The sequence below is a fragment of the Eubalaena glacialis genome, chromosome 2 (genome assembly GCF_028564815.1).
Source record: "Eubalaena glacialis isolate mEubGla1 chromosome 2, mEubGla1.1.hap2.+ XY, whole genome shotgun sequence".
Lineage (NCBI taxonomy): Eukaryota > Metazoa > Chordata > Mammalia > Artiodactyla > Balaenidae > Eubalaena > Eubalaena glacialis.
The window spans coordinates 65,636,139-65,655,099 of record NC_083717.1 but is presented as its reverse complement, the minus strand read 5'-3'; positions in this window follow the sequence as shown (position 1 = coordinate 65,655,099).

The window sequence follows — 18,961 nt, the reverse complement described above, 5'->3', positions numbered from 1 at the left end:
AGGTTACATCTCATCTATTAACTTTATTGATTCGTAGTGTTTTCCTGGAAGGCTGTGTTGAGAAGAATTTGAGGACAACTTAACGGAAAAGAAAGCCAAAATTCCAGTAACGTGTGCAGAGAACATGGGCGGGAATTGTGGCAATATGTCTGGTTAGATTTGCCATCCTTGTTCCATATTATCAATCAGAGATCAATGAATAACGAAAGTAGAATAACCAAAGTTAAATGTTAAGTGGGCTAATTGGAAAGGGGATTTTCCAATGAATTAGGTAACATCTCCCTGGAACAGTGATGGTGAAGGCAGAACTCCTTGAGTGAACTCAACCAGATATTATTGACATCACCAGCGAACACAGTTCTGTGACTAAGGAAACCCACAACGTGGGACTCCAGCTGGTGACCCAGGTTTCCCTGGGGCAGTCACAGGTGGCTTTATTATGGCCACATGTCTCTTCATCAGCTTCATAGGCCCAGAAACTCAGTCTTGCTAGTGCATCTGGAGCGGACTGGGCTCTTGGGAAGAGATCTACAAGAACCACATTCATGGGATACTGACAGCAAAATAAAATGTGAGGACATTCCAAGGGTACAACAAAGCTTATCTGCTCCCCAGACTAAATTAGTCATCGAAAAGGCTCAGTCCCACGAAGAGGATGGAATGAGAGGAAAGGAAGTGGGAAGGTTCAGAGCAAATATTTCACATGAGTCAGGAAAGGCGGATAAAATATCTCTGGTCTGACAACAGTGCCCTCTCCCCAGCAGTGGGAAAACCTCAGACCCTCAGGTCCAGTGCCTGTCTCCCTTGAGAATAACTGGAGGCACACTGGCCACTTGCAGACATTGATTCCTCTTGCAACATCTCTGCAGATCCCATTCCTTCTGAGAGACATGCTTCCCCAGACAAGTTAATACAATTGACTAAGCCATTGCTCCTTTTCTATTCAGAAGCAGCTTCTGGGGATTCAACCTTAATTAGAGTTTGTTTTCCCAAGTTCCTAACTATCCATCGCCACCTTGATTTATAAGGCATCTTGCCCCTACAAAGATTTCTATGTAATGCATTGATTTTGTCTGTCCATCCAACCATCCATCCATCCATCCATCCAACCATCCATCCATCGTTTCACCGATTAATTCTGTAAATACTTAATATACACTCAGGTGCTGGGAGACACAAAGAGGAACAAGGCATGGGCCCTTCAAGGAGTCACAAAGGTGAGAAAGGAGACAGGAATCCAGGTGGGAGACCAGTCTTAGACAAGTCCAGGGAAGACATGAAGATACTCTGACCAAGACTGAGAGGAGGTGATAGGGAAGATGGGGCAGATATCAGAGGAAGAGAGTGTTAAAGACAGAAAATGGCAGGTGACTGCCTAGTGGGCAGGTAGTGAGGAGAAGGAGGAGAGCAGGGTGATAAAAATGATGGTTAACTACTAAGTATTATTAGTGTCATCATTATTATTATTAATAGCTGGTGTTTATTGAGCACATGAACCATGCCAGGTACTATTCTAAGCCCTTTATATGCACGAATTCACTTAATACTCACAATCCAGAAAGACAGGAACTGTCATAATGTCCACATTTCAGGTGAGGAGGTGGAGGCACAGAAAACTAAGTAACTTATCCAAGGTGACACAGCTAGTAAGTGTCAGGGGTAGGATGACCCTCAGGTGACCAGTTCAGTGTCCACAAAGATAGGAAATATAGGAGGAAGATACACAGAAAAGTTTTAGAAATGTGCAATTTGGGAGGCCTGGGACCATCCCAGTGGAGGCTCCCGTAGGGAGGTGTGTGTACAGGACAGAGGCCAAGGAGGGCGTCTGTGCTGGAAACATGAACTTAGACACCATCAGCGTCCACACACAGTGGTGGAAGCCATAGGTGTGGTGTGGAATGTCAAGGACAGGGCTGAGGTCAGGACCTGGGAGAGGCCCCAAGAGTGAGGGGGCATTTGGAGAAAGAGGAGCCTGGTGGGGAGTATGGGAAAAAAATGATTAAAGAGTTAGGATATGAACCAGGAACAGGGGGCATCATAGAGCGTGAAGGAGTGAAGAGTTTCAGAAAAGAGGCAATGCTCCTCTGAGTCCCAAGCCAGCAGGGAGCATATGAAGAGGCCTGAAAGCAGCCAGTAGATTGGACATTCAGGAGGTGTGACAACTAGCGACCTTGACAAGCACAATTTCAGTGGCATGAACTCCAGCTCCCAAAGCACCCGGGTCAGTGGTTCTCAAACGCTGGTGCAAAAAAACCTCCCGGTAGTTTATTAAAATGCAGATTCCTGGGAACTACCCCCAGAGAGCTGGATTCAAAAAGCTTGAATTTGGGCCCCAGAGTCCGAATATTTAACAAGTCCCAGCTCCCGACCTCTATTCCCAGGTGATTCTGATATGGTTGATTCACAAGCTCTATTTTGATAAGCACTGCCCTGAAGACACAAGCATTTCTTTTCCCACCTGCCCCAGGTTCTGGCTTCCCGTTAAATGGGCCACAACCTCCTGTGAGAGATCAACGTTGTGAGTGACCAAACTTTTCAGTTCACACCTTCCCACAGGGGCCTTGCCCCCCAGGCCCTTTGGCATAAATCATATTTCAACACTATAATTAGCAAAACGTTCATACATAATACAGACACACACACACACACACATTCATGTGCACACACAGAATAGGAGAAAGAGAAACGTTTATCTCAGAGACTTATAAGCAAATAAATACACAGGACTAATTCAATGAAGGAGAGGAGGAAACTAGAACAATAAAAAAAGGCAATGCTCAAATGAATCAAATACCACCGAAGAGAGCATATAAATGAGGTTATGGAAATTTATATTTACTCTTATAATACATTTATATTTACTCTTAGGAAAAAAGAGCCAAAGGAACACAGAGGAAGGGGTAACAAATTCAGCTTGGAGGACGTGGTTAGGCAGCCTTGAGAAGGTGACATTTGAGTGAGGCTTTGAAGGGTGAATAAGAGTTCCCAAGGAAGAAAGGGAACAGAATTCCAGGCAGAGGAACGGCAAGTGTGAAAGTAGGGAGGTAGGAAGGCCCACTGTGTTTCCAGGAAAGATAAGAAGATTAGCGTGGCTGGAATAGAGGAAATAGGGTGGAGGGAGGGAGAAGCAGATGGAGTTAACAGTGAACTAGGGTGGAAAGCTACCCTGGGCCACCCACCCTTTGGAGGCTCTCTGATGCATGCTAAGGAATTTGTACTTGATCTTGGAAGAAATGGAGAGTCCGTGTGGTTTTGAAGCAGGGGCTCTGTCTTTTGTTTCCTGGAGCTGCGAATATCACAGTGGGGAAGCTGGCAGATCTCGTCCCTTCTGTCTACTACAGCGTCCAATAGAGGGGAGATCTCTGGTAGAGACAGAATCCTGAATTCACATGGTACTTGCAGACACAGCTTTTGAATTTGCTTCTCCTGAGCTGTGGAACCTGAAGGCTATCATTTGGGAAATAAACCATGGGGAATGAGGAGGGAGAAACAGAGTGGGGAGAAAGTACCCTCGACTCCAATTCCCCAAATGGAACAAAAGAGAAGTATAACATCTCCTTGGCTAAACATGGATTTAAAATAATCACAGAAAATAAAGTTTCATTTTTGCAGGATGGGCTAGGGGAGGAGAACTAAAAATGATCAAAGAACAACAAAGTAGAAAAAACAAGCAGAGGAGGAAAGAATATGAAAACAGGAAGTCAGCAGGCAGTAGTTCTCCATGAGGTCATTAGCACAGGCCCCAGGGGCTGATTCTCTGGAGGTCATGGGGTGGGGTGGGGGGAGAGAAAGCTGGGGTACAGCCCTTTTCTCATAGCTGTGGGCACTAGAACAGGCCAGACATGGGATCAATGCCAGACACACCTGCGAAATTCCACAAAAGAATTATTTCTAAGTGGGCTGGGGGAGGAGTAATCTCAAAGCTGCCCACTGGGCCTTGGGGTGAAGTAGGAGGCAGCAGCTGAATTCAGGTCGGAAACTGAGCCCTGTGTCTGGATCTCTGTGACTCTGGGCGAGGGCCTCTGCCTCTGCAGGCCTGTTTCCTCATCTGGGATTTAATGTGATTGGCCAAGCCTCCATGCACGGTGGCCAAAGGGCACATTAAAATCCAGCTGTACACTTTGGCGTGAGCTGTGACCAGGAAGAGTGTTTTACTTTTCTAATTTACACTCAAACGTCGTTCTGCCAGCCAAAGCCAGAGCCATAGGGCTGTGACCACCCAGAGAGGTACCTTTTTCTCATTCATACGTAGGTGCTTCATGGGCTGATGGTGGCCCTGAACGGGGGTGTGAATGGAGGTGCAGTGGACTAGCTTGGAAAAATCGGCTAAGGCCTCCCCGTGGAGGGTCTTGGATGCCATGCTAAGGAACCTGGACTTAGTATTAAAGGAAAGGGAAAGCAAATGTGCTCGAGCCCACTGGCCTCCCACCAAGCTCTTTTCCTGGCCCTGCTCAATGGAGAGGCTCTACTGAGGCTGTCACACACCTCCTAACACAGCAGGCTGCCTCAGCCACCGCGGAGTGAGCCCTGGGTTTGGGCATGACCTTTATTATGTCCCCTGTGATGGGAGGAGCTGAAACACCCCCCCAGACCCATGTCCACCCTGACCTGGACCCACTGAATTTGGCCCCATAGCTGCCCAGAGGGCCCAGCTACACAACCCGTAAGTACAAGCGAGTTAATGCCCCACAGGGTGAATTTTGACCAGAGAGAGACCCACAACAGGGAGGAAGCAACCGAGAGATTCCTAACTCTTCTCCCCAACAGACCGTTCCACAGTGCCGTGGTTTCATGTGGTCTCCTGGAAACATCCAGCGTGGCTGAACCATCCTTTTAATTCCTATGGTGCCACAGCCAGCTCAGTAATGGACCACTTTGCATTTATTCTGCTCTTTGTCTGACCCACTTCCACTTTCTCTCAGTCTCAGCCATGGGATTAACTCCCCTCCCCATAAAGCTTTACAGTATAAGCTTTGCCTCTTGATTTTAGAGAAAATGGGCTAAGACCAGGGCTGGTATCCGCCCTCTTGCTGACCCTGGCCAATGAGAGCTTGCCAATTAGCATACGACTCTTCTTGCCCCTGAGTTGTTGGAACAAACTCATACTTGTTACAGCCATTTGGGCCGTAGAATCAAGAGGGCGTGGAGTCCAACAGACTGGGGCTCAAATTCTGGCTTCATCGCTCACTAGTTCCGTACATAAACTTGGGTGATGACCTCTTTAAGTCTTAGTTTCCTCTTGTGTGAGATGGAGATAATAAAACTTCATGGAGTTGGGGATGATTAAATGAACTGAGATAAGGTATGCAGAATATTTCGCATATTGCTGGGCACATAGGATGAGCTCAGACAATGCTGTTTTTGTTGTAATGATTAGGACAGTTGAAGAGTCGGCATCCAGGAGGCCTTTGAGTCAGCGCTCAGCAACAGCATCTGCGAGAGGGACATACTCAGCCCGAGGGAGGGGCGTGACTGTGACACCGAGGCCCGTCTGGAAGACTTCCCAGACTGGATTCTGAGCATGGGGGTTCTCTGCTCTTTGAACATGGAGGGTGACATGAACATTAGTCCAAGCCCCCCCTCGCAACGTTTCCTCCACGGGCTGCACGTGCCAATCGGTTGCCCACTCTGACCTCGGCCCGGAGCATGTCCACCCCTCAGTGCTATTTCTGTTGCAGCTCCTGCCCCCATTTGATCCTCAGACAGGACAGGCTTCTTGCCTGGCTTGTGTCCACTCTGGCCTTGGTCTTGGAGACAGAGGGCACGATTTGGCGGGAGGTGAGGCCCAGGGCAACCTAGGACAGGGGCTCACTGCGCACGGTCTCGGCAGCCTACAGAAGCCTCGGATGTCAGCAGCTCAACCTCAAGGTCACTGTCAATTTTGCACAGCAGTGCTGCTGCTGGGGTCCTGCGTCTACTTTCACTGCTCCACTGCTGAGTGGTAACAGACCACTGGTGGGGTGGGGAGAAGAGGGGAAGGGGCTTCCCCTCCTCCCTCACCCCGCTGTGTCTCTACACCTGCCCCACGTCTGAAGCTGAGCACTTAGGTGTGAGGGAACGGAGGATGGGCTACTACAGGTTTTGTTTTGTTCTGTTTCATTTTTTGATGATGGGGGAGCTTGCACATGGAAAGAGCCAGAAAGACAGAGAGACATGAAAGTTGGTGGAGCAAAGACCCAGAGAACCCTGGGAGGGGTCGAAGGCTCTGGAATCAGGACACAGGTGAAGAGATTCTGGTCTCGATACGAGCAGGACACCTCTGCTCTCCGACATCGGTGGGGGGATGTAGGGGTGCGGACATAAACACATCTGTAGGAGGGAAGCTGGAAGTTGAAGAATTTCATGCTGCACGATCTCAATTTTCTCTGGGAACCAGGAGGCAAAGCCATCTACTGACAGGGGAGTTGAAGTAAGGGTGGAATTAGAGAGTAGTGGCGAAGATCTGGAATAGCCATCGCGGGGAAGGGACAGGATACTTTCTAGAGACATGTCAAAGGATGGCCCCGATGCCCTGAAGACTGTGAATTTACGATTTCCTCTTCAGCAGTATCCAGCAGTAGATGCCATCCAGCAGGACAAAGATTTTAGTCGCCAGCGGGCCATCCCCGTGTGCTGTCTGCCTCCTCTCCCCTCCAGGGTCAAGTGACTGGCTTTATGGACAGCGTGGGTACGGCAGGAGCAGATGGCCGGGTAGGGAGCCCTGCCTCTCTGGCAGTGATTGATCGCCTGGAGCCCAGTGTCCCAGGAGGCAGCACGCAGCCAAGGCAGGGTGGAGCCGCCCGTCGCCTGGAGTATACATGCTCTTTAAACACTAGGACCTAGATCTCAGCCTGTCAATCAAACACTGCTCATGAGATGCCACTCCACTGCCTCTCCGAGGACCAGCATGTAGACAAGAAATCCCACCAACCTTCCCTGGTGCCAAAGCCAGCTTGATTAAAAGGCGCTTGTCCAGAGGTTGTATTAATTGATGTATAACTGGTTGTATCTGTTTCCGCAGATTAGTTGTTTCCCTGAAACTCCCCAGGTGGGTGGGTGAGGAGAGCTAGGGACCAGGGTGACTTGGAAACATGTTTCCTGGAAGAGGATTTATTGGCAGAGCAACTGAACTGGGGCCACTTACTGACCTTATACGTAAAGTAGCTTAGTGCTCAGCCCTGGCCTACCTTCCCGAGATGCCACGAGCACACAGATGTCAACCAAGGAGCTCAGCCTCTTAGGAGAGAGATGAGTCCTGTGAATGCATTGCGTTCTCACTTTTTTTAAACCACCTTGAATTTTGTTGATCCGCTTATCTAAAAGGATAAAGAACCAAAAACAAAAGCCACCGCCCCCCTCCCTCCCACACACCCATACGCCCAGACCTATGCTCCGTTTTTTATCTCCAGGTTCAGCTATTCATCTCTTTCTGTTTTGGCAGAGTCAAAACATTGTTCTACAGTGATCTTTCGTAGGTCGCCATCTCGTGGTAGAAGAGGGTAACTGCCCATTTATGCTCTGTTGAAATAAGGAGTCATTTCAACAAGTACTGTATTTGTTGAGAGTCCACTCTCTATGAGGCGCTGTATGGTAACTGCAGTCATCTCTTTACATTAAAAATAAGAGTCTGCATATGTGGTGGGAAACTTCCACTGAGGTGGATGATAACAGTCATTCCAGACCCTCCATAACAGCTGCATCATAGGAACCCAATACCTCACTCTCCACTCTATTTGAAATTTCACTGAGAATCTTGGATGCGGAAAGGAGCCTGATGGAACAAGGCTGCCTGGGGCTGCAGAATTCATTTCAGGCACAACAAAACGTGACCTTTTCCAGCTGTGATAATTTCCCATCCCTACACATCAGTGGTTCTCAGCCCTGCTGCACATCAGAATCACCTACAGGCTTTGACAAACAGCGATGCCCAGATCTCATTCCCAGAGATTCTGGTTTAATAGTTCAGGGGTGAGGCATTGGTATTTTTAAAGCTCTCCAGGTGATTCTAATGTGCAGTCAGGATTGAGAGATGCTATAAAAATTGGTAAGCACGGGTCAGGCATCACCCTTTTTATTGCTATTATAACTGGGAGAATTTCTCCCTTACATACACATGCCTTCCTCACTTGCCCCCAACTCAGAGAGGAATTGGGAGCAGCAGGGCTCCATCATCTAAGAGTTTCATCTGTCTCTCATATTACAAGGAATATTTCCCAAGTTTCTAGGGGGGATCTTTGAGAAGCTCCACAAGCTACTATTGAAAGTTATATGACCAATAGGCCCCTTTTCTTATTCTTGGCCAGACTAAGGGAGTACAGTTTGAAAGAAGAATGGGTGGGGGAAGAGTTGGGCATAGAAGCATATTCTGGTCCCCAAAAGGAATGTAAAGTAAAATTTCAAGGGGGCAGCCTTGCCAAGGAGGAAGTTAGGGGAAAACAAGTTTTTCTTTTCTCCTTATGGGTCTAAAGTTACTCTATGCTATCCTGTGAATTAATGTTTGTCATTGGGAGGGGTGTGTGTGTGCACCAACTCTTAGTCCACGGGTATTTGAAAAATAAAGAGGTCCATTTTCTTTTTTTTTTCTTTTAAATTTTTAAAAATTTATTAAAAAAATAAAACGTAATGGTACAAAAAGGTTGAAAGTAAAAGAATTTGGAAAGATATACTGTGCAAATATAAACCCAAAGGAAATTATATAATAACAGTTACAGTAGACTTGAAAGCAAAAGCGTTACTAGAAATAAACAAGGGCACTTCATATCAACAAGTCCAATTTACCAGGAAGTTTTAAATTTGTATACACTTAACTTCAACTTACATAGAGCAACAGAGCTACAAGGAAAAAATAGACAAATTCACTCTCATAATAGGAGATTTAACATACTGCTGTTGTTCACTGATGGAGGGTAAGGAGGTCCATTTTCAGGCCGCGTTTTGGTGGAAGACCTTAAATAGGACCAGGTATGGGGTTCCCACATACCCCACAGCTTACCTGGCTCTGGAGGACTTGCAGAGCCCACGTACAGCTTGGACGATTTGGCTGAGCCATTCTGGGTGGAATAACTAAGCCTTGGCTTAAATGAACTCCTGGGGAGTTGGGTTGGGGTGGAGATCCTTGTGTGACAGACCAGTCCCTATAGGTGGGAGGTGGTATTTCTTAAACATGGGAAGGGATGCACACCCCAGCGTGGGGAGGTTTGCAGAAGGAGGCTGTCTCTTCGAAAGGAAGGCAGATGTAAGATCAAGGGAGCAAACTTGGGTTCTGGAGAGCCCGCACGGAAAGAGTTTCCTCCTATGAGACATTTAATTTCTTGGATTCTTTTCCAAGAAAAGTGGTATTGATGGCTGCTTAAAATTCTCTCTCTTATTTGTTGTAACTTTAGTATTTCCAACCTTTAGGAAAGCCTGAAACATTTATTTATTCCTGTTTGTGTGATAACATTGTGAAGAGAAAAGAGACACATTCATCTGCCTTCCCCTGCACGTAGGCCGTTATTCAGGAAGCAGCAGGATGCTGGGGGCGCCTGCCCAGTGTTGACCTGAGTTGTGACCCACACAGAGCTGAGTCACCAGGAAGAGAGCCGGACTCAGAAGGACAGAGGCCAGGGAAACTCAGACATGGGAGAAGGGAGACAACCCTTACTTCTCTCCCAAATATAGAAGGAGGAAGGGAACGCTTAAGAAGGAAAATTATCATTTAGGTTGTACCATAAATTCCTTCATCACTGAGATAAAGGGGGAGAGAAGGATGGTTGACTGAGAGGGCTGATCCAGAGATGTGATTTTAACTTAATTGGTTTGGAGTAATAGCAGGACATTCAAGTAGAGACTTCCCACAGACATGAGGACATATATGGTAAATAGCAGTTGAAAAATTTAAGACCAAAAATAAAAATTGGACAGTTTAAGCAGTATGGAAATGTTCCAGATATAAGAATTTTTGGAGATATAGACCAAGTCGTAGCCCTTTATTTTCCACCTGAGGAAACTGAGACCCCAGGAGGGGCAAGGCTCACTGACATCTCCAAAGCTACAGTTATTTGACCTGAGATCCATGGCATGAACCCACCTCTCCTGACTCCGAGTTCAGGTCTTGTTTTTGTTTGTTATTTTCCCAGGTGTCATCTTGGTCCTGGTCATTTTAACATCGACGCTGATGAACACATGAAAGGCAATGCGTTGGATGTTCTGGGGAACTCACTGACCAATTCTCCTTCATTGGGTTTTCTGGTGTTAATTAAAGGAAATTTTTATTTTCAGTTTTTTTTAAGTCTATTTTTGCCTTGTTTTGATTTTAGTAATTACCAGTGTTTGTGTAGACAGAGAATTAAATCCCTTAGTCAGAGTCTCCCCTTTGTTTTCAGTATACACAAAGACTAGGATTGCATGGGCAAAATGTATCCAATGGTCCCATTTAAAAGGGAATTTGAAATTGAGCCACAGAGCTTGGCTGCGGTCCTCATGCTAAGTGATTCCAAGTGGAGACATTCGCCCATGACCAAGGTGACCAGGGCTTTGAAGAGGAGAATGAAGGCAGGAAAGAGGTGCAGAAACAACCCAGGAACCAGATGAAATGCTTCCTTTGAATGGGAATTGGCTACGTTGGGGTGGCAGAAAGGGAGTCAGTGATTCTCAGAGCTCAGGCTTAAACCTCTCTCTCTCTCTCTCTCTCTCTCTCTCTCGCACAGGATTAATGTCTGTATAGCCGTTTTGTTGGCATTTGGGTTGGCATTTCTGCTGCCAGCCAGAGTCCAGCAAATAGACACCTCTGTTGGTGCTCAAGTATCATCTCTTTTCTGCGTTAAAAGAGAAGGCATTTCAAGTAGTGACTCATGGGCCTCTCAGTAGCCTCATTTTCCAGTGTCTTCTGAGGCCAGAGGTGCTAGCCCTTCCCGTGAGGCACTGCGCTCCATGGTTGAGCCTCACTTGTCCATGAGGAGTCGAGATGGCATAAAAACGAGTTCCAGGAGGTGTTCAAACTTGCCCCGAGTGGTGTGTTTATAGCAACAGGACCCAAGCGGTAAGCTGGCCATAAAGCTTCTGTGGTCTGGATCGGGTCACCCTGTACCTGGGACCCTCAAGAAAGCTTGGAGACACCACGTTTGTTTATTCTGAGGCAGGAAGCCAAGAAAACACATTGGAAGGAGCCCTGACCCTTCGTCATCCGAGTTAGCCAGACATGGAAATTCTCTCTAACCACAAGAAAAAACCACATTTTTAAATGCAAACTGTTTTCTTGTCCCACCCAGTCCTCAGTCTCAGTTCAATGTTCCAATTATTCGGAACTCTCTTCTCAAAGAATGATTACTTTCCTCTTTAATTAATCTTCTTTTTTTTTAAATGAAAAATCCCTTTTTCCATTATTCACTGTTACAGATCCATTTTCCACCTAGCAGCCAGAACAGATTCCTTTCCAACTCTTTCTATGGCTCTACATGGGCTGGCCCTGCCCTTCTCTCTGACTTCACTGTATCTCCTCCCAGCCCTTAGCTCCAGCCACACTGGCCTTTGTTGATTTACTAAGCACTTCAGGTTTGGGGGACTGATAAGGATGGATTAGTTGGCATATACACTTGAAACGATGCATCAATCATCTTCATTACTTTTTTAAAATTTACATACAGTAAACTCCATTTTTGCTGTTGTTCAGTCCTATGAGGATTTACACATACATAGATTTTTGTAATCACCACCACAAACAGGATACCAAACAATGCCTACACCCAAAAGAATTCCCTCATGCTGCCCCCTTGTAGTCAGTTTCTGTCCCCACCCCATGGCAACCACTCATCTGTTCTTATACTTTTGCCTTTTCCAGACTGTGATGTGAAGTGCATCATGCAGTGTATTATTTTTTGAGGCTGGCCTCTTTCACCTAGCATGATGCATTTGAGAGTCATGCACGTTGTTGTGTTGTAGCAATAGCCCATTCCTTTTTTTTTTTTTGTGAGTAGCATTCCATTCATGGATGTATCACAGTTTTTTTTTAAATCCATTTACTCATTGGAGAATATCTGAGTAGTTTCCAGTTTGGGGCAATTATGAATAATGTTGCTATTAATGCTGCTATTAAAAATTAATGTACAGGTTTTTGTGTGCATATAAGTTTTCACTTCTCTATAATAAATAAATACCCACAGAGGAGATTGCTCAATCAAAAGGTAAATATATGTTTAATTTTTTAAGTATATTTTTAACTTTTTAAGAACATATCAAACTGTTATCTAGAGTGTCTGTCCTGTATCATATAGAATTCTCATCAGCCATGTATGAGAGTTCCATTTGCTCCATATCCTTGTCAGCATTTTGTATTATCAGAATTTTTATATTAGCCATTCTAATAGGTATGTAATGGTATTTCACTGTGGTTTTTAATTTACATTTCCCTGATGACTACTGATGTGAATAGCTGTTCGTATATTTATTTGCCATCTGTATATCTTCTCTGGTGAGGTACATGTTCATTTTTTTGTCTGTTTTAAAAAATTGGGTTGTTTGCTTTCTTACTGTTGAGTTTTGAGAGTTCTTTGTATACTCTGGATACCAGTCCCTCTTAATGTGATGCATAAGGGATGAACAATCAGCTATGAAGTATTCTTGACAAAAAAATTGAACCTGAGACTGACCAAGCCTCTAGCCAGAGCTGATACTAGGGGATGCCAAAAAAGTCAATGATCAAGATAAACAACATTTTAATGCAATGTTTTTAAAAATAGAAATTAATGCAAAACACTTATGAACAAAATATCAAAAATTTTAAAAAGACAGAATCAGAATTACTGGTTTTTCCTTTGCCCCAGGTTCCATTACGGCTCAGCTGTATTACTGATCTTGACCCTGGTCTAGAGTCTGGATCTAATGACCGTCTTACAGAAAACATAGGAATAGAAGGAAGGTTGAACGAATCTGGTATGTGGGAAACAATAGGATGATGATAAGTTTATTCAATAAATAAACTGCAAAACAAACAAACAAAAAAACCCCCTGGAGTGTGAGAGTGGTAGTTACACAGATGTGTTCACTTGAGGACACTTTAGCAAACTATAACCTTATGACATGTGTACTTTTCAACAGTCTGTTATATTGCAATAAAAATCTTTTTTAAAAGATGGAAGAAAAAGCACCTAAGTTCAAACAGTTACTAAGTTTGGGTGATTAGATTATGGCCATATATATATATATATTTTTTTTTAATTTTAATTTTTATTCAAGTATAGTTAATTTACAATGTTGTGTTAGTTTCAGGTGTACAGCAAAGTGAATCAGTTATACATATACATATATCCACTCTTCTTTAGATTCTTTTCCCATATAGATTATTACAGAGTATTGAGTAGAGTTCCCTGTGCTATACAGTAGGTCCTTATTAGTTATCTATATAATTTTATTTTTAATGTTGTTTTATAATGTTTAGTAATTGTTTTATAATTTATAATTTTATAATAGCATGTTATATAATTTATATAACTATAATTACTATTAAAATGTCAGGTTATGTTGTATTCTCATGTATTTATAATTTTATAATTTACACAATTTTTATGAATTATAACTTTATTTCAACAAAAGTTTAATAAAAACCTTACCTAGCTCTTAATTACTAGAGATGCATACTGAAGTATGTAGGGGTGAAGTGAATGAAATCTGGAATTTGTTTTAAAATATTTCAGAAAAAAAAGAGAAGAAAGGAAAAGGGCCAAATGAAATAAATGTTGGAAAAATTGATAATTGTTGAATCTGGGGAATATATTAGAATCATTACACTCTACTTTTGTATTTGCTTGGAATGTTTTCATTATAAAATAAAAAAAAATAACCTTGCCTTTCACCCTTACCTGTTGTCATTTTCTACTCCATTACATTGTTTTATTTTTTCTAAACTATTATCTGAAAGTATCTTGTTTATTGGTGTATTGTCTCCCTCTTCCGAGAAGAATACAAGCACCATGAAAACAGGATGTACCTGAGCCATGTTCACTCCTTTACTCCCAGCAACTAAAACAGTTAAAAACAATGAACTTTACCAGCATCTTACTTCTAATATCATTTCTCAAATAGGTGATGTGTTGTAGTTGACGGGTATTTTATTTTTGATATTTTTTAAAGAATAAGATCTCAGGATAGCCTCACTTTTTGTCTCAAAGGGATCCCAGCTCTTCACATACATGTCCTAGCTCTTTTCTCCTTGGATGGAGGGCAAGATTTTGATGATGCAGAGACTACATCCCCTCCAGGAGTTCTTCACAATCATTTCATGGCCCCCAAATCTGGTTAGTTGCCAATATGTAAAGGCTACAAGCCCCAGCACTTTAATTTCACCTACTGTTACATTCCCTTGTGAAGTTGTTAATATCAAAAATGTTGGGGTTTTGTAGGCTCCATCTTCCTTACATTTTTTTTTTTTTTTTTTTTTTACAGGGAGGTTGGTTGGACAAACTACAGTCCCTGATGCTACCCTGAGGCATGATTTTTATTTATTTATTTATTTATTTATTTATTTATTTATTTATGGCTGTGTTGGGTCTTCGTTTCTGTGCGAGGGCTTTCTCTAGTTGTGGCAAGCGGGGGCCACTCTTCATCACGGTGCGCGGGCCTCTCACTATTGCGGCCTCTCTTGTTGCGGAGCACAGGCTCCAGACGCGCAGGCTCAGTAGTTGTGGCACACGGGCTTAGTTGCTCCGTGGCATGTGGGATCTTCCCAGACCTGGGCTCGAACCCGTGTCCCCTGCATTGGTAGGCAGATTCTCAACCACTGCGCCACCAGGGAAGCCCCTTCCTTACATTATTTTAAGGCTATAAACGAAGAACAGATGGTACACTCTATAAATCTTGCAATTACCAGCTTTCAATCAGTTCTCAAGGTCAAAGTCAGCTTCCCCATCTTGTGAAGGGGCTATGCAACTCAGAAAAAGTATGTTTCTCTTCCGAAATTTAGGCCCTTAAAAGTGAAAACACAGTTGACATTTCTCGCATACTTTTTGTGCTTAAAACTAATCTATTTGTTGGTCTCATTTGTTTTCTCTTCTGGGTTGTGTGTTTGTGGACTTGTGGTATTAGAAGAATCACTTTTGGATAAAGAAAATATTCATGTTCCTAACAGTTACTGTCTGTTCTCTCCGAAGTCTGCCCAAGATGACATTTAAAGACGCAAGTACATTTGTATAATTGAATTCATCTGGGTGCTTGTTAATTGGGTTGGCCCTTCAGAGTGTGCTTCAGGGTAGGACCATCACCCTCATTTTACGTTCAAGAGAGGCAGCTTGGGTAGTCTCTTGGTCCTGACTTCCAAAAATCTCTACTCCATCATTCCTAAATTCTTCCACATTCGTCCTAGGTACTCATGCTGCTTTTCAGATTCCTCGGCGGTTCAGAGCTCAGCAGTCCCCATTCTAGACTTAATCTTGCAAAATATGCTTTTCCATACTTTACGATGAGACGTACGGACACTCCAAGGTGGATTCCAGGGCCAGAGAATTTCAGGACAAGGTGAAGTTGTCAAACAGTGCTGAATTATAGAGCCCTTAGAATCTATATGGCCTACTTGGATGTTTGGAAACACTAAATTTATATTACAATGTACAATATTTTTAAGACTGAAAATAAGTTTTTATTCAGTATCCATTCAACAATTATTTCCTGAGTTCCAGCCATGGGCCAGATGCTATAAGAAGTGTGGAGATAGCGGTTCTTACCTCCTGGTTCATAATCCAGCAAAGAAATGGTGCATAAACAATCGCTATAATGCAAACTGATTAGTACTATAAATAAGCCTTTCCCATCCTTCTTTGAATGAGTTTATGGCCGAGAGTTATAATGACGATGTATTTTGGGGAGCTATTTCCTTATGCTGGAGTACCTTCCACGTATTACAGTATCCCCTTTAATCCTCACAAGAACACTGATGTTGTAGGTATTATCATTCTCATTTTACAGGTGAGGAAGCTGAAGCTTAGAGAGATGAGACAGGCCTCACAGTCTGACAAGTGGCAAGTCTGGTATTTAGGGTAGTTCTTATTTCCCAACCATGGGAACGTAAGCTGGACTCTGCAGGTACCAGGTTATGTTCCCTTTAGACAGGGCTGTGTCCCAATTTGGACACTAGAGGGCACTAATAGAGTAAAGTAATGAGAAGAATTTGCCTCTGGGCGATCTCTCTGAACAGCCACAACAAATTGACCTCCCCAAATTCATCTTTGAAGGTGGATTAACTATAATTGCCATGGTGAGAAGGCGGATCTGAACCTACTGCACATTCCAGTTACAGAAAAGGGCAAGGATCACTTAGGAGTCATCTTTCATCCAAAGCCCTTCAGCCCGCTGCTTCTTTTACCCATATTAGGGAATGTTTGTGGAATTTATTGATGTCTGTGTACAGTCACAACACATAACTCACTTGCTTCTGCTTATCCTATAGCTGATTCCAAACCAGGGCTGCTGTGCAAACAGCTGCTCAACTAGAAACTGGTCCAAGTGAAAGTAGCGCAGTTCACCGGTGGGCTGCATACACACTCCTGACACGCCCCCCACGACCCCATTTATTCCAGCTCCCAGAGCAGTGAGTGGCTGGTATGGCCCCCGCTCCATTGGCTCCATTGGCAGCAACGCAAAGGACTGATCCATCCGCCTGACCATCATCCTGAAAGATGCTTCATGGGGAGGAAGTTCTCAGGCTGTCACTTAGAGGATTACCTCTTCACTAAGGGAAGGAGCACTCAGTAGCACCAGATGGCTTTGGAAACAAGAAGTCAACACTCCCTGCTGTTTCAATCCTTTCCTCCTTGGAGTTCTGCCATTAGTTTCTAGGTAGCTTTTCCAGCATGTTTTACAACTCATAGGGAATAGAATATGTAGCTGAAAACTACTGGAAAAGACTAATTCACATCTTAGGGAAAGTATTTAAAAATAATCACTGACCAATGTGTCTTCAAAAAGTACTTTGTCATGTGGTTCAGTCCCACATGAGACTAACCATGTTTGGTTAAAACCAAACAGAGCCTTTTCAACCCGGCCACACCCTGGGGTGATGCAATAGTAAACAAGATACAGGCACGGACATGCTTCTGGACGTGAAGCTGGCCTGCAGCTCAGGTCACCCTACGGTCCAACAGACCGTGGATCAACCGAGCTAACCCTCCAAGATGCACTGCACGGCAGGAATTTGAGGCAGCTTGGCTCTTATTCTGTGTTTAGGAAAGGGGCAGCCAGCAATTTTTTTTTAAAGTTAGGGAAGTTGTGCAAACAGAACTCTGATTTAGTAAGATGGGTTTGGTGGCATGATGGGGGGTAGATTAAAGACGAGGATTGAAGACAGGGAGGAGGGTGTATGGACATAAGTAAGCACGTGGGGAGGAAAAGAACGTGTAAGGAACATTTCAGGGCTGGAACTAACAGCTCTGAGTTGTTGACTGAATGTGGGAAAAAAGGAAGAAGGTATAAATATGACAACCTCACATTCTTTGAGCCTTTACTATGGGCAGGTTAGCAAGCATTTTACAAAAATTAACTCATTTAATTCTGACAAATTGGGGGTAGGAATTATCATCATCCACCTTTCCTGGGACAGGAAACTGAGGCACAGAGAGGCTAAGTCACTTGTCAGAGGTCACTAGGATTTGAACCCAGGGAGTCAAAGTCCAGAACCTCCATTCGTCACATATGCTACAAGGTCTCTTCTCCAGTCCGGGGGACGCAGAGGACGGTGACGTCACTGGCTGAGATGGGAAGTCAGGAGCAGCAGGTGTGTGTTTGGGGGGGTCAGTGGGGGTGGGGGAGGGCAGACAAGGTGGCGTTTTGGATGCGTGTGGAATGTGGATGTTCTACCAGCACCACAAGTGGAGATGTACAGCAGGCTTCGAGTCCCCACATGGAGAGGGAGCTGGTTTTCATTAAAAATAATGAAACATCTGTAAAAAGGCTGTTGGCTAACTTTCCCAGTCAAACGATTCCAGAAAGTCCTGCTATGCTCACAAACAGGAATCTCATGCCCCAGCTAAAGGTTTGGCCAGAGATTTAGGAAGATCAGGTTCATCAGCAAGGTGCTCAGGGTCTCTGGGCCGCACAGAGGTCTACAAAGGAGACCACACCCCAGCCTTGAATAAGGAGGAGGGATCGGTGTCTCTGAGACTCCCTCAATTTATCCCAAGTCCCCTCCTCATTCCAAGGAATCAGTGCTTCTCAACACTGCCCGATCATCAGAATCACCCAAGGAGCTTTAAAAACCGTCAATGTGCAGGCCACACCCCAGAACCAATTAAATCAGACTATGTCAGGGTAAGCATAGGCAGTTTTGAAAAGCTCTCTAGGTGACTCCCATGTGAGGCTAAGCACCAGAGCACAGAAGGAAGATTTGTCTCTGGAGATGATCAGAGAGCAGGGTAATGACTAACATCTATAAAGTACTTTTCATTTCATAAGGCACTTTCACATACATGGCCTTATGGCCTTATTTAAGGAGCATCTTACCATTATTCACTGGTTGGAAGGGGAAACCATGACTCACAAAGAGAAATGACTTGCTCAAGGTCAAACAGTTACTTACCAGAAAAGCCATGACTAGAATCCAGATCTGCTGACCTCAAGTTCAGGGTTCTTTCATAAGGTCACATGGGGCAGTGCCACGGACAGAAGGCCAAGCTCATCTGTATTCACATAGAAAGGTGAGAGTGTAGGTACTTTTTAAAGTAATTATGATCCACAGGAGAGGATCCTAAAATAGAGCTGCAGCTGTGTGCCAGGGTGTAAAGGGGTGGAACACCTGGAACGTAGGCAGGCCAGTAAGAGCTGGTGAAGCCCAGGTGTCCCATTGGCAGGTGGCTGTGGGAGGGACCAGGCAGGGGGTGAGTGGGACTGAGGGCAAGAGAGGGAGGCCCAGGGCAGGACCTGGAGTGGCACTGCCCAGGGTCAGAAGGCCTGGGCTCCAGATATAAGCCTTTGGGCCACCTACAGTTGTAGTGGTGGAAATAGCAAATCTGAGTAATTCCTG